At 36.3% G+C, this 11,216-nt stretch overlaps 1 long non-coding RNA gene across 2 annotated transcripts in view; it reads right to left on the reverse strand.

Moving 5' to 3' along the window:
- LOC109366065 overlaps positions 1 to 10,791 on the reverse strand; it is a 19,648-nt gene extending 8,857 nt beyond the window's left edge. Inside the window, exons 1-2 of one of the 2 annotated variants that reach the window (XR_002112103.1) lie at positions 10,701 to 10,779; positions 9,881 to 10,038 (exon numbers count right to left, since the gene is read on the reverse strand). This is a non-coding gene — a long non-coding RNA (uncharacterized LOC109366065). Of the gene's footprint in view, positions 1 to 9,880; positions 10,039 to 10,700 lie in introns of both variants that reach the window. The other variant, XR_002112104.1, reaches the window with a different exon arrangement.
- Between the last annotated feature and the right edge of the window lie 425 nt (positions 10,792 to 11,216).

Genomic DNA, 11,216 nt, shown 5'->3' on the forward strand with positions numbered 1-11,216 from the left:
ATCAAACAATGACATTCTTCCCATCTATAATTTCTGCTACATTAAACAGATTACAAACACTGAACTGCCTATCAAAAACAAGCTTCCTGTGATACTAAAATATGAAAAACAACCATAAATATCTCAGCTAAAACAAACTAGTAAGTTTTTTTTATCTTAGGTTAGAAAAATATCAATTTCAGATAACTGTGCACTTCAGAATAAAATTGTAGGAGCTTAAAAACATATGTATTTAAAGCAGTTTGACAGGTAGACAAATAAATAGTTTACAAGGTTATCAGGTGTTGTTTTTTTTTTAACACAGAAATTTCTCTTGCAGTGAGTATGCAATATTATTTGTCTAGCTTTTTGTGCGTGTGTGTGTACAGAGTACATTTCACAGCAGATCTCACAGTTTTCTTTTCCTTTCTTATTTCCTTATTGTTTAGATGTAATGGGGTAGCAATGCACATCTTACTTATGAAGATGCATTTGAAGGACTTTTAGCTTTTGTTGTCACACATGCTAAAGACAATTTGGCAAAATTTTTATAAAAGTTATAAGAAATTTATTAAAAGCATCTATTCTTTGTGACACCTGAAATGTCTCAAAGATGGCTGGTGCTTTGTACAGCTGCTTATAACTTTTAGCAAAACTAAACTGATTTCTATAGCTTTATGTATGTTTGAAAAAGGATGGAGGGCTATGGAAATACAAAGCAAGGAATAAAATTAATGTGCGATGAACAAAAATCTTTAGCCATTCTTGGGGAAGCAGTTAGAAAAGCTTGATTTCTATCCCCAGAATTCTACTCCATTGAAAATATTTTAAGTATCAAAGTATTACTTACAAAACTTAACATCCTAATTTCATTATATATCTCATCCATCTCTACTGTTCTCTATTTATTAATATAACTGAGTTTATGCTGCATTCTTCGCAGTACTAAAATTTGTGTTTGTCTCTGTTTATCATCCAGTAGAATGCCTTTGAGATCTCTTCCCCTCTATACAGCCTGGCTCTCAAGCTCATGAATTACTACAACTGAAGAAATATGAAGTCTAATTCCCTTAGAAAACCAAGGAAACCTATTAATTTTAGATGGTATGTGGAAAGTAGTTATTTTAAAATCAGCTGAGACAAGTCCACAACATCGCCTAAGGCTTTGTGCTTCTCTGAAAATAATAAATGCACCATATTACCATGAACAAAAGTTTTGCAGACTGTGATACTGCTAGTTAGATGTTACCAATTGCCATCAGCTAATTACTGGGGTGAAGGATAGATTCAAATCTGGTTCTAATAGGTAATAGGTTTAGTAAGCAGCCTTTCTTTGGGCTAAATCAAAGGGAGAAATAACTCCCTTGACAATACAGCGCAGTAGCTACACACAGCTACAGTGCTAAAGGTGAGTATTGAGAACATCAAGCTCAGGGAGGAGCCAAGGCGATGATTTCCAAACCTTGAAAATTGCAGTGGTGATTCAGCACTGCTGTGTTCTGTAATACAGGGAACATTTGGCATGAAGAACAAGTGGGGGGGGGGGGAAGAAAAAAAAAAAGAAGCCAAAACTTCAACAATTGCACATAATCACAAAACAAGAGACCCTTTGGGCCTGGAAGGGACCCAAGGAGGCCTTCTGGTGAAGCTGAAAAATTACAGCAGGGATTACTTTGACAGCTGACCAGGTTGATCCAAGCCTTGTCCCACTATTAATTATATTGCACAGCATTAATCTTATTATTACATCCTTCAAATGGAAAGCATGAAACAGTCAAAGACTAAGCCAACTGTCTTGGCCTGAGAGACAGCAATAATGAGTTCTGATGCTGAAGGCTTTTATGATTTTTCTCCAGTAATCTTGCATTAATGCACTCTCAGTGTGAAAATTTGCTTCCTACCATCACAACCCATATGAAAAGAAGAAAAAGATGACATATTGTTAGTCTCCTGAATAAAATGTCATAAAGCATAGGGCATTGTATCAGTATTTTCTTTCAGATGTCACAGTGTTTAGTTTAACCCTTTTCAAATTTTTGCTCATGTGGAAACTGCATCCCCTGCTACCAGAACAAGGTCATCCTATTCTCAAACACACTAGGACTGAAACTTCTGGGAAGATTGAACCATCAGTATCTAAAGCCTATTTGCTGAAGAAGAAAGAAGGAATCTTTTAATTTTCCTCACCATTTTTTCTCTAAATTGTGTATGTTTGATGTCATATAAAATCTTTAGGCATTACATACAAAAATTAAAAGTTGGAGACAAAATATTTTAAGGTAGTCTATGGCTATCTCTGATTTTGAGTAACATAAAACCCTAGATTATGGAAAACAGGTATCAAAATGACTGAACAGAGAAAGAGAAAAAAAGATTTAACCGAAAGCAACAATAAGAACAGAAGCTCTTCTAACATATGCCTCCCTAATCAGGATTAGACTGATTATGGGTGGGTTGCCCTCTAATTGAAGATCCCATGAGTTCCCTAGGAAAGGGAGACGCTGCACCTCAGGACCAGAGAATTGCTTCTGCTTCAGGGTATGCCTCCAAGATCAGCTTTACACTTCGATATGTTACACACTTTAAAAAGAGATAGGCTATTATAGTATGAAACAAACCCATCAGATATGAGATTGGACCTTTGGAACAAAAACAAGCATCCTCCCCTTGACCTTTTCATCCTGTGTTTGATTCAAGTCTACAGATTAGGCAAGGCTGAAGGAAGAATCTCATCATACTGAATGCAGTAAATTGATATCAATTATACCTATGATTAGGCTACTTAAGTGATTTAGTGATAGAGGTAAACTACAAAAATGTTCCTTTCCTCTTGTTGTGGTTTAACACAGCAGGCAGCTAAAATGCTGCACAGCTGTTCACTCACTCCACCCTTCTCAGCAGGATGAGGAGAGAACTGGGAACTAAACAGAACTTGAGGGTTGAGATAAAAAGCTATTTACTAAAGACAGAAGAGGAAAATAGAAAAAATCCAATCATAACTATATAGTTACATATGTATATATCCACAACGCAATTACTTGCCACCTGCCATTCAGCTAACAATACAACTACTCACTGATCATGACAATGCATCATCTCACCACCCACTGATGGATGCTCATAAATGAATGTGTACATAACAACTGAAGTCTGTCTTTTTCTTATCTTATTTTTGCTTAACTTTAAATATGACTCCTAAATTTAAACTTCTTAAGGTAAAACATTTTGCCTAATATCAGGGAAAGTTTCAAGATGGTTTCTGGAGTATGTGGGAAACTCAGCATGTATTCAATTATTAGGAGTATTCTTTTGTAATCTAAATCAATAATATAAAGTCACCTCAATCTGTGTAAAGTGAAATAACCTAGAGTGTGTTTGCTGCATCTTCTACAAAGAAAACAGTTCTACTGACATTTTTCTAGATGGAAATCCATGACTCATTCTTCACACCTCATGGTTTCCCAGTCATCTAATTTTCAACATCAGTAAAGCTACACTGATATAAATCACTTGAAATAGTTGCTCATGTATGCTGCTCTAGTGGTTAGCATGTACTTATCATTTCCCATATTACCTGACAATAACTGCTACTGTTAAGTCTGATAGAAGAAAGTTTTGAATACATAAATTTTTAGAGCCAGTTCTGATTTTAATTAACCTAAATCATGTAGTTTAAATAGGAAGCGAATGTATGGATAATTTTCTGGCTGAAATGCAAATCAGGAATTCATGTAGTAAGATCACAGCTTTCTCAACATTTATAGAGCACGTCTTCAGGTTTGATTTTTCTTCAAACATGAGAGCAATTCCAGTAAAGTTAAAAATTAATCCATCGTGCCTTTTTTGTTCAACACTTCCTGAGGAGAAACCCAGTAAGGTAAAACTTGCAGTCCTAAACCAGTTTTCCTCAAGATGTGATACAGGCACAAAGAAAAAAAAATTAAGAGCTTGCCTTTCCTGTTTGAAGACTGAATACGTAATACATATTTTTTTATTTTTATTTATTTGTTTTTTTACAGACCTTGGATTCATTGCCTTTCCATGCCTTGTCTCACTAGTTTTCTTAATGAAGAGCACACACCTACCAAGATCATCCAGGTTCAATGTAGTAAAAGACAATACTGAGCAAAGCCTTGGTGCAGCTTTAACAAAGGTAACTAACTCTGACTGCATGAATTATGAAAAAGAGAAACACATTTCCACTCCAGGAACTCTTTACAATGATAGTACTAGCTGCCTATGTAAAGTAAGCTAAGGAACTGGATGGGTGGGCTGTTTGGTTTCAAACCATCTCTCAGGAAATTCCTCTATCCTACAAACACCACCTGGAAGCACATCAGCCTGTACCCTGAGAATCAGTCTATATGATGCAAGACTCTTCCAGCCTCAGCAGTCTAGTCTGAGCATTTTCAAAGCCAAAACTACCTAAGAAAATAAACATTCTTCGCATCTGCAGTGTCTCAGTTCATAACTGACACTGATACTGTGAATAAGGAATGGTTCTTCACTGCTTCATTCATTACAATACAAATGTCCTGTAGCACTGCCTTGAAATGCTGAATTTTTTTATTTTTTTTATTTTTTTTTTTAACTGCTACAAGCTTGAAAATATATGCAAACCAGAAAATCTAAACACTGGCATCTTTCCAAAGTCAATAATTTAAGTTCAAATTTGACAGTGGGATGATATCAGATTAATCAGAAAATAAATTAAAGGTCAGCAAGTCACTGTTAAGAATGCACATACGGTAGATAGCAAGCTAGCAGAAAAAAGCAAAGCATAATATAAAAAGATGCTTTAATTTCAGAAAGTGTATTCAGACCTACTATTACAACATTATATATTTAAAAATCATGTAACTCCATCCTTAATTATATTGCCTACTGCTAACTGTGATGCATTGGTAGAAGAGACATTGACATCAGATAAGAGACAGCAAAATACAAAATGCCTACAATCCAATTCTGTTATTTACAGCTGACAGTTTATTTCTCATGAATATGTACAAATAAATAAGGGTGTAGGCTGTTTCAGACAGTAGAAAATAGCATTACCACATATCATACTTAGTCATTTCGGGAAAAAAATGTAAGGTTACAAATGGGAGCCCAATGACAGTTCCTCCTGGATTATTACAGTTCATTATTACCATATTTATAATAACCCTTACACCTAGAAAAGAAAGATGGTTTGAGGAATAAGAAATCCCAGCATTCTCAACACTGTTAGGAATCACCCTCATAACTCTTGCAATTTCTTTTCAAGCACAGTTACCAAGCTCAAAAATGAGCAAAAGGACAATTCTCTCATTGCTAAATCACTACTGAATGCTGCAGATGTTAAGAGGTTGCATAGGTTCAATAAGAATAAAAAAAATAATAATACAGAATTATCAAATGTGAAGATACCCTTCCTGTTTTGTCAAATCCCCAAGTAAAAACCGAGGCAGCCAGAAGGAACTCTGAGAAAAGAGTGGAACTGAAAGCTCTGTGGATGCTAAAACATCCCAGAGTGAGATGACTGTAGGGCAAACTGGTTTTGATTGCAACTTTTTCTTTTAAAATTACAGTGAGGGATGAGGCAAGGCAAGGAAAATGAAGCCTCCTTTTGCTCTATGCAAAATTATTTTTTCTGAAAATTTTCTTGGGAAATTAAAAAAGTCATTTGTTATATATAACTAGAATGATAGCAAATGATAAAAACTGTAGAATTCTGCAAGAAAAGGAATTTCTCTTGTGTGTTTCAAAGGGATTCTGCACAGGGTTAGAAAATTTACACAAGAACAAGTTATTTCAGGAGACAGGAAAAGTAGCAAGTTAAAGTGCATTACTGAAATTTGCACCATTGGGTAATTTAAAACTAAATTGTCTTTCAGCTTTTAACATTTTCCTGAAGGCCAGTTTTGTGGTCAAGACTGAGACAGAGAAGGCAGTCAGTATTTCTGTCTTTTCACTGTCCCAGGTAACCTAGCCTCCTGTTTCCCTCAGGAGAGGGCACGCTTTTCACCTAGACCTCTTTTTGAGATTGAGATACTTGTAGAAGCATTCACTGAACCTAGCCAAGGACATTACAGGGAACAATTCTACATCACAGGAATTAATAAAATTAGTCTTCGTTCATTTTACATGTATTTAGGCATGTAACAGGAGGCATTTGTGTTAGGAATTTCAATATCCAGTGTAGCCCATCTTAGATACAGTCAACAGAATAACAGAGGATTCATCCAGAGGGAGAAATTCCTCTTGCACTCAGTGCAGTGTACTTCCCACTCTGCCACTAGCTATCATTTCTCCCCACTTAGCTTTGTTTTCTGTCCTTCTAATTCACTGTGCAGGGCTTGGACGTTTTCTTCAGCACTATTGTTATGGACTAGGATAACAGCAGGTACAAAAAGAGAAGTAACACCATAAATTGCTGCACTCTTATGATACCCAAACCCCAAAATAACACTTTCCTAGCAAGACCTAGAAGGGAAGAAACAAGTTCACTAGCTTGATGAGTTATTTACTAGAGCCAAATCCTCAGCTGCTATTAACTCTTCTGTATTATAGTTGAAGGACTGTATGCCTTTGCTTTATTTTTGCTCTTGTGCTGTAACCCTAAATCACTTCTAATAGTACAACGCTGTACTGGGTGCTTGTGTTTTGAGAGCTCCATCAGAAAAGCCACCTGACTGATCAAATGGACTATCAGAAAGCACAGATCACTGGGTTCTCTGAAACCAGCTTTGTCACACTTTAAATAAAGGCTTTTTATATGCAAGAGAGCAGCCTGACTTCAGCCCTTCTTCTGTGCAAACTATTAATTCCAGAACTAATGAAACTTCAAGGTTTTGGCAATCCATCCTCCCACAGTGTGCCATATCAAAGGACAAATTTACAGTGATGATCAGAATACTAAATTCACCTTCTAATTACTGTGCCTATTCTACTTGATCTTAGAAACAGTGAACGGGCTGCAAAGACACTTATGCATGACAGATGAAATCTTTACAATAGTAGAATCACGGTTCCTGCCTCTCAGACTTCTTTTCCTTTCTGCTTGTCAGGAGTTGAAGGATTGAGAATTTGTAAGATTTTCACATACAGTCTTGAGCAATGATTTATCATTCTCTCTTTAATTATGAATGATTTTAATATGTAAAAAACTTTGCACTTCCTAAAGCTATATTTAACCACTACACTTGAAGAAGTTCAAGTGGTCTTTTAACAAAAAAAAAAAAAAAAAACCAACTTTTATCCAAGAGTAATTTGATGAAAGACATACACTCGTGAAAAAATTATGCATTCAATGGGTAATAACCATTTTGTGTGCATTCACTGTACATGTCATCTGAGGATTGCAGAACACTTCTGAAGAGTCTACTGAACTTTATAATATCCTTCTGAAATACATAAAAGATGTAACAGATGCTTCAGCTCCTCACTAAAATGCAATAGCTTCCAAGAGAGAACCTAGACACTATCTGACAGTATATATAAACACTTGAAAAGGAAGTGAGGAATGGCAGCACGTAGCAATGAAATAAAATAAAAGAGATTCAGGAAGAGTTTAATCTGAAATTCTAGTGTGTTATCTTGCATCTAGAGCCAATGAATTACGAATGAACACAAGATTGGAAAGTCATTTTTCTCTCATATTAGGAGAGCTGATATTTAGGTGTCAAAAAATGCCCACAGGCTCCTTTCAAAGTATGGATGCAGTAACAATTTTGCCAAAAAGCACTGTTCATTGTACCTATTCTCAACTTCCTGCAGCATTTGATATCACCATATGATACCTATATTATCAAGTATAGCTCCTGTACGACCTTCCAAACTTGTGACAGCAGAAGGCAATGTGGCCCCATGCATCACTAACTAGATTTGAAGGGCTTCCTGTTGCTGTCCTCCTTTCTCCTTGGCAGCCCCAGTCCATGGGGCCACAGCTCTGGTGACATAGTTTGCCACAACCCTTTGCCCTGGTGGCTCCACACAGTCATAAGCAAAAGGAAGATATTTTTGCCCTAGAACTTGAAGTATGAATAAATCCTTGTACCAGGCAGAACACATTCTCCCAGATAAAGGTGTTTGACAACAAGTCTTTCCTCTATTTCCTGTTGCCCAGTGCAGCTCCACAGTTTCCAGTAGAATTCTATCTTACTCTAGTATTATCACAGCCAAATTAGACTCATGATTTCCTTTCTGATTGATTTATACTACATAAAGCTAGAAGCATCCACAAAAGAGAAGTTATTGTCTGAATGCAATACTATGATTAGCATACCTAAAACAGGCAATAATAAGGTAGCACATATACTAATTTGATGGGCCTGAAATGATAGCATATAAGATCAAAATAATCAAGAACTGTTGTAGTTTCCCTTGTTTGTTCTTAAATTATCTATCATGCAACTTCCATTGCATTCCCCATGTCTGCTCCATTTACATCAGGCAGAAATGCATTTCTTCACTTTCTTAATTATTCCAGAGAAAGAAAATATCAGTCACACTTTGGAAGTTACAAAACAACTTAATACACTACAGCTGTTTGATGGAGAAAGAAATTAAAACATTTTCTAAAGCAATTGTAATACTTTTTTTTTTTTAATCTTTTACAACTCTGAGAACAACAACAACAAGGTATTTATTTTTTCCTTTCACTTTAAATGCCAATGTGCCTCCACAGCTCACTTTCCTGTCGCTAGCTGCTGCTAGCATCCAGAATCTTTGTGACAATTTAATGGTCATCTTTCTATATCTCATCTCCTACTTCAAACCACTTCAGCAATCACTAATTGATGAGAAATTGTAATTGCTTATTATACAGCCAAGTGTGAAAGCTTCAACTGAAGTTGTTTTCTTTCTACAATTGTGTTGTTTTGGAGATGAATCATCTCCCATGCTTTCTTTTTAGTAACTGCATGCTACTTATAAATAAGCAGAAAATAGAAAAGGAAGGAAGAAAGAACAAAACAAAAAAAAAAATCAGAAATGTTTATTTCAAATTTTAGTTTTTATGGCACTTAAAAAAAAAAAACAATGAATGCAGGACACATAGCCTTTCATCCTGCCATAAGTAGTACTATTATCTATCCAATAGAAATTTGAAAACTATGACTCAGATAAGTTGTGTAGTTGACTCTGTAATGCCTTTGATAAAGAGGCTTAGTAATTCACTGAATAGGGTCTATGCATATTTGCATTCATTTACTACACAATGATCTAAAGATACCTTGAATGCAATAATACATCTCCATGTTCCTCTGAAATCCTATGCCACATGGCATCAAGAAAGATTACTACATGTTCATCATTTGTCACCTGCACTTCCTTCAAAGAAATAAGCTGAGAAGGTAAGCCTCTACTGGGGAAAGAACAAACAAATAGAAAAACTCTGTTATCCTCCAGCAACATTTTATTTCACTAAGTTCATCATTCAAAACAGATTAGTGAGACAACAAGGCTACCACTCCCTCCCTCTTTCCTCAATCCATAAGCTGGAAGGCCACTGCTAAGTGAAGAATCATCCTAAAATATTCCTGCTTTATAGGGCAACAAATAGAAGAGTTAAGAAGTTTAAAGAACCTTCCTTTGGTGTGTTATATAGAGACACAATCCTTCTAAGTAGTAATATTGAGCTTTTAACAAAGATATGCAAGGATAAATACATGTAAGTAAGCTCAGAAAGAGAAGTGTTGTGTTTTCTGACGTAAATCTAAACTGAAGTTGGGATACTACATCAGCCTTCTTCTTAAAGTACTCTATTTAGACAGCATTAGTACCTGGCAACACTCATCTTTAAACAATATCCTGGTTTGAATTAAAATCCAGAAGTTTCCTTATAGCAAGCATTTGGAAAAATAAAAGGAAATCTGAGCACCAAAATCAGCAGTTCTGTTCAGGACTGAGATTCCCTTACCCTGCACTTCAGGAAGATGCCACTCTCCAGACTGAAATCACAGCTCTGACTTCTTCCACTGTTTGGTGTTTATCTCCATGGCACTTCATAAATAGTAGTTGACTGCTGCAATGCTTCTTCCCTCATACATCATTGCCAGATCTCAACAACAAGAACACCTGCACAGGTCCAGAAAGGCCTAAACTCTTACCACTCTTTTGATTTAAGACTTACACAATTTTTCAACGGAATGCCTGAAGAGTAGAAGACAGTTTGTGGAAGAGAGGGAGAAGAGAGAGCTTTCACTTCCTCTTTTTTTGGAAACTGCTTCCCTTATTTTGTATAAGAAACCATTCACTTAGCGAGAGCAAGAATTGAACAATAATTCTTAATTCTGCAATTAAGAAGTTTTCCTTTCTCAGATGAACTTCAGTACTAGTTCCTATTCTAGTAAACACTATGTAGATGAAATACTTAACAAGAAATAATAAATGAGAGACAACTGAAGTCTGGAACTTCATATTTTTGAAAAGGTTTACGATTCAGTGATTGAGCAGCTAAATCCCTTGGTCAAATTGACTTCTCATGACTGAACTGATACCTGACTTTTATTAACTCAAGTTAAGCTGAGTTACACCTCTTGGCAATTGTTCCCAGTGTCCACCAACCAGTGACCTAAACTAAGGTTCAGGAGCCAGCACAACTTGCTGGATGTAACACCATAATGTGATGAAAAGTATTGCAGTAGCAACAAAGTAACAAAATCTCTGGCTACAGCAAATGAGGGTGAGCCCAAATGCAGCAGCCAAAAATGCAGAAATGAAAGAAAAGAGTTACTTACCTCTGGAAGACCTTCAGTAGACAGGGATTTCCAGCAAGATACTCTTTCCTCCACTGCCAACCGTTAAATGAGATCTGGGAAGGGATGGATCCTGGCTCCACTCATTCCAGTCACTCAGGTGCATTGCTTGCACCTGAGCTCCCCTGGGTTGGCCCTGCCTTCCCGCTGTGTGCTCAATCACTGTTTCAGGCCTTGACTTAGCATTTCCACTGCACTGTGTATGAGAAGCCAAATCCTGAAGCTGGACACTTACAAAATCTTTTCTAGTATGTGTCTTCCTTTTCTGTTGTTTATATTTTTGCTTAGTTTTTAGTCCCGCTTATAGTCTTTCAGTTTACATCAGTTAAGTGCAAGCTTTAAAGCATAGTCCTTCAGTGCAGAAAACAGGCAGTCTTTCAAACCAATTTCAAAAGAATTAAGGCATATTGCCTGCAGTACAAGTGCACACATGTTTCAAGGAGCATTTTGAGTATTCATCATCATAGAAGACAAATTGGACAGGAAACAACACTTACT

The sequence above is a fragment of the Meleagris gallopavo genome, chromosome 2 (assembly GCF_000146605.3).
Source record: "Meleagris gallopavo isolate NT-WF06-2002-E0010 breed Aviagen turkey brand Nicholas breeding stock chromosome 2, Turkey_5.1, whole genome shotgun sequence".
In the NCBI taxonomy this organism is placed as follows: domain Eukaryota; kingdom Metazoa; phylum Chordata; class Aves; order Galliformes; family Phasianidae; genus Meleagris; species Meleagris gallopavo.